This window comes from Magnolia sinica, chromosome 16, assembly GCF_029962835.1.
Source record: "Magnolia sinica isolate HGM2019 chromosome 16, MsV1, whole genome shotgun sequence".
Taxonomy (NCBI): Eukaryota; Viridiplantae; Streptophyta; class Magnoliopsida; order Magnoliales; family Magnoliaceae; genus Magnolia; species Magnolia sinica.
This window is the reverse complement of record NC_080588.1, coordinates 6,314,920-6,320,957: the sequence shown is the minus strand read 5'-3', so window position 1 is coordinate 6,320,957 and position 6,038 is coordinate 6,314,920.

Here is a 6,038-nt window from a genome sequence, read left to right as displayed (position 1 = left end):
CGATTCCGATTGACGTGACCGATTTGTCGATTCTGATTATTGATCGATTCTGATTGTCATAACCGATTGCCGATTCCGATTGACGTGACTGATTTGTCGATTCTGATTATCAATCGATTCTGATTGTCATGACCGATTGCCAATTCCGATTGACGTTATCGATTGATTCCGATTGTCGTGACCGATTGCTGATTCTAATTGATGTGACTGATTTACCGATTCTAATTATCAATTGATTTCGATTGTTATGACTAATTGTCATTTCTGATTGACGTGACCGATTTGCTGATTTCAATTATCGATCGATTCTGATTATCGTGGCCGATTGCTGATTAGCGATCGAGGCCGATTATTATGACTAATTGCCGATTTCAGTTGACATGACCGATTTGTCGATTCCGATTATCGATCGATTCCGCTAATCAAGGCTGATTCTGATTGTCGAGGCCAATTCTAATTGTCGATACAAATTTTGATTATCAAGGCCGAATATCAGGGCCAAATTCGATTGTCAATTCCGATTGTATAGGCCGATTCCGATTGTCGAGGCCGATTATCGAGGCCGATTCTGATTTGTCGAGGCTGATTGTATAGGCCAATTTCGATTGTCGAGGTTGAGTATCAAAGTCGATTCTGATTTGTCTAAGCCGATTGTATAGGCTGATTTCGATTGTCGAGACCGAGTGTCGAGGCCGATTCCGAGTGTCGATTCTGATTATTGAGGCCAATTTCGTTTGTCGAGGCTGATTTTGATTGTCAAGGCGTATGTGATGAGGCCCATTGTGATGCATTTGAGGGCCAGGTGATGGAGTCCATTGTGATATATGTTAGGCCCATGTGAAAGAACCATCATGATGTGTATTAAGCTCTTGAGTGAGGCCCATGGTGTTGTATATCAGGCCCTTTGTGAGGCCATAGGTCCACTATATATTAAGCTCTATGTGGGCCACTCCTTGGGGGTAATGTTGGTTAAATGTCCACATGGTCAAGGCCAATTGTTGATGCTGATTGTCGATGTCGATTGTCGATGCCAGTTATTAATACCGATTATGAGTATGTGACAACATAGCATCACGATACATGCCCATATGCATCATATGCATGTTTATTATGAGATGTGGTTGACCATTACATATGACATTAGGCATGCTATTATGAGACTCCCTGATAGGCGTAGATTGTCTCATAAGAGTACACGGTATGCGCAGGATTGATGCATGACTGGATTGTATGACTCATGTATCTTGCATTGTGTATTGTGATTACTGTACGCCCTAGAGACATCAGGGTCGTAGCCTCTACAGGCATTTCGTGAATGACCAGATGGGATACCAAAAATCTGTTCTACATGGGCTGGTGGTGCGCAACTAATTACTATGTACCTTCGCATGGCCAGGATTTCAATTGGGCACGCTACTAACCCGAGATCAGGAGTTTACCACGTTAAGTTTGACTATCCAAATTTAAGTACGAGACTAGTTTGGATAGAAGCCCCTTGTGATGGACCCCATAGCCTGCGATACTACGTACTATCATCCCAACTTCACACTCTAGCTTGGTCATTTCATCCGCATCGCATATTGTATTGCATCCTCAGCACATAGTATTTGGCTTACTATCTTCGCATTGCATAGCTGATCTACATTGCTTCCTCAGTATATGATATTGGTTATTATATTTATACATCGCATAGCTTGGATAAGGCTGATGGTATTTATGGGTCTGTCAACATGTTTTCGCATTATTCTGATATTGTATGGTTTATGGCCCTGTCAGTATTTCTGCTTACTCTGATTACTCTGATATTGCTTACTTGGCACTTACCTTGTGCACATACTTTCACCACCCACTAAGCTTTCTATAAGCTTATGCACGATAGATGCATGCAGGTGGTGTTAGGTTGGAGCAGCATTGAGCTTGGAGCATGCAGCGAACTTATGGAGCTTTGATTTTTGACATATGTATTTCCCTTTCAACACTGTATTCAACTGTTTATATTAGTAGATATATGATGATGATGTTGCCTTTATGAATTGGGTATACTTATGGTTATGCTTATTACAAGATAAATGTACATTGAAAAATCCTCCTTGTAGGATCTCAACATCGGAATCTGGCGTATATGCACTGGGAGCCGAGAATAGGGTACTACGGAGGTTATCGGTACCGGATTCGGTGATCGAGGTTCTTGTGAGTCCGATCTCCGGGTTTGGGGTGTGACACCATATTACAGAAAAACAGTGGGTTTGAACGTCCACCATTAAACCCTTGGGCTTCAAAGTTTGGACCAGTACGATATTTGTTTTTCCTCTAAATCCAGGTCCTTGTGACCTTATGAATAGGCTGGATGGGAAATAAACCCTATGATGGGGCCCACTGGAATTTAACCATGGAAATCATTATCAACACGGTTAAATATGGTATGGTCCAGTTGATCTTTTGATATGGTTCATTTTTATACAATATTGTACATTGATATCTAAAAATAAATGAATTGTGCTCGGCCCATTCGCCTTGGCCCATTTAAATTCGGCCCATTTGATTAGGCCCGATGTGATATATGAGGCTCATTGTTGAGGCCCACCTTGATGTGATGTATGAGACCCGTTGTCGAGGCCCACCTTGATGTGATGTATGAGGCCCGTTGTTGAGGCCCACCTTGATGTGTATAGGGCTCATTTGATGTATCTGAGGCCCATGGGTCAAGGCCCAATGGGATGTATATAAGGTCCATTGCAATGTGTGATTCCACCATGGTTTATGTAATGATGTTTATAATAGGCCATGCCTTGGGAGCAACGATGGTTTGATGTCCACATTGTAAGAATAATGTTGGTTAAATGTCGAGCCCATTGATAGGCCCATACTTGTTATATGTAGGTTGTCTAGGTCCATCTTCGTTGGAAGGATAGTTCATCACCATATAACATGCTTAGTATAACTCTATGATTCATGTCCATATGCATCATATGTATGCTTGATATGAGGAATGTTTGATCATAGCATAAACCGTTGGGCTGAGACATTTACGGGACTCCTTATGAGACGGAGTGCCTCACATGATCTCGTGGTACGCATAGGATTACTGTATGACTAGTCGATGTGACTCTGCATCTCGCATATATGTGACATGATCATTGTATGCCATTGCGACATCAGGGTCGTGACCTCCACAAGCACATCGTGGATGGCCGGATTGGATACTGGAAATATTGGCTTTACATTGTGGGCAAGTAAGATGTCCTTGGGTGAAAATCTCATAACCTTTTTGGTACCAAGAGATGCTCTAACGTCTAGACCGAGTGGATACACGAGCGCCCGAGTGCCGAATACCAGTAGGCCGCGTCTTCCACTATGTTGTGGTCAGTTGGAAGGGGGTATAGCCTTATCCGCCCAAGTGAGGGGGTTATAAACTATGTTGAGTTTGACCAGCTCGCAAATGAGTCCGCTATCGATGAGCCGGGTAGGTATTGGCAGACTACTAGTCAGGCGGATAGTGTGGTCTATTTCGCTCGCTGGGCTATGCGGCTAGGGAGGCGGCAGTCAGTGTGGAGTGTACTAGACCCCAATGATATCTCAGAGAGAAACTGTACTAATATATGTACTTGATGAGGACTGGCATGCTTATATTGCATCTCGCAGATGACATTTAGCTAGGTAAGCCTCGCATCGCATGGCCTTGGTATAGCCGATAGCATTCATACCTTGCATCGCATAGCCTTAGTATGGCTCATAGTATTCATGGACTTACCAGTATATTTTCGCATTACTTTGATACTGCATACTTGGCATTTGCCCTGCACACACACTTACACCACCCTCTAAGCTTTTGTAAGCTTATGCACGACCGTTGCATGTAGGTGACGTTGGATCGCAGCAGTGCTGAGGCAGGAGCGCGCATCAGATTATTTTGGAGCATTTTTTATCACCTTGTATTTCCCTTTCCGCATTGTACTTAAAGTTTTTGATATAGTGGATATGTGATGATGTTGTTTTGTGACTTGGTAATGCTTGTGGTTATGCTCCATTAAAATAATTTTATACTAAAAATCCTCCTTGTAGGATCTCAAGATCAGAATCTGACATGTGAGTACTGAGGATGAGAATGGGGCACTATAAAGGCTGTCGACGCCGGATTCGGCGATTGTGAATTTTGTGAGCCCGTTTTTCGATTTTGAGGCATGACATTTAGCCCCATGATTTACTCACGTAGGGTGCAAATCTAACTGACCGGTCGCTAATTAATCAAGACAATCATAACTAAATTAAAGATCTAACCGAAGCTGAGTCAGATAAGGCCCGGATCTTGACTAATAGACCAAATCAACCCTGTTACTCTTTTAGCCTAAAACCGACAGTTTAAAGTAATCATGACCAAATCTCCACTTTTACTAGTTATAAATAGGCCAGACCATGAACATAATTAATCTAAACTCTAATCATTGCCCACGAGAAATCTCAATACCTAATTCATTCCAGAAATGTCCCAATTTTTTGAACAAGCTCTAGACCGCTCGTTAGTGGGCCACTAGTTCCAAAACTATAGAATAATGTCCGTCTTACTGGGCTCGACGTCTATCATGGGAGTCAGACCTGGGTAATGTCCATAACCGCTCAACTTGAGCCAAAAGACGAGTGCATGAGAAGTGTAAATATCCTAAAGGAAGAAGCTGAAACTTAAGTGAATTGGGTCATCCACTCTTATGCAAAGTTGAGAATTTTAGACCATCGGTTTACAACCAAACTTTACACGTAGAGTAAGAATATTTCTCTACTCATATCCGTATAGCTGCGGCCCCGATCGACCATCGGTGACCATTAAATAGACTTCTAATCATATCCGTCGATCGGCGCATCCAAATGGTGGGCCGATCATGTCCATACGTAGATCATCATTAGAGCTAACTATTCTACGGTATATATCAATATGTAGGCCCCATAATGGGCCCTAGAGGTTAGAAAGACCCTCTCATAGGGCTAGTATAGTAAAAACCTAGTCCTTGAGGCCATTTACACCAAATCTGGCCCTATATAAGGACTTCATTTAGGCACCCCTCTCCCCATACGAATTTACCCTAGAAGAAAGAAAGAGAGAAAGAGAGAAAGAGAAGAAAAAAGAGGAGAAAGAGAGGGAGAGCTTGGAAGTATGATGATATGTGTACCTTCACCCTCACATCCCCCTCTATAGCCACCTTGCTACTAATGGATCCTTTGTGGAGTTCTCTCGGCAATAATTGGAGGTAAGAAACAGATTATACTTTCTAATCTAGTATTTTGGGTTAGGTTTTCTAATCCTTACAACGGTTCGTATGATTATTTAGGCTTTGGTAAATTTTTCCTATAATCATAACGTAGGAGCGCTTTGAGTCAGGTGAATTATTACAAAGGTGTAGACTATTATCCTTAGGTGACAAATTACCAATTCTAGGATGAACTTAATGATTTTGGATGCTATATTGATATGCGTGTGTAGATTTCAGGAGATTCTATCTAGGAACTTGTTTGATGTGTATGTCTAACATGCATGTAAAGATAAATTGATGTTTGATCAATCTGAAATGGTGTTTAGGCCTGAAAATTTTGCTGCATGTTCACCCTTGCATTTAATTTCCAGCATGATTTTCCATACTTTTGTATGTCTGCATTTCATGCTTATGAACGACATATGAAATTTTTGTCGCTTAGAAAAAATTTTAATTCCATGTACATGCATGTCTAATTTTTGCTGCTAGGGGTAGTTTACATTCATTTTGATATTCTGAAAATTATGTCTTGACTGCGTGTGTGTTATATTCTATGAATATTTGATGAGCAATCATGACTATCTTAATATGTTAAGAATTGAAGCCCTTTTTGTTAAGGATGGTCAGGAACCTATAAATTATGAGGGCAGCTCCGTCAGTTGGGCCGTCCCGAGACTAAACTAACCAATTTGGGCGAACTCGTATGTATGACGGTAATGGGACTACATGGGTTGCTTTCACCCATTGTCGTGCGATACGTGCTCGCCTAAGTTTGGGCGTTGGGTCCACCAACTG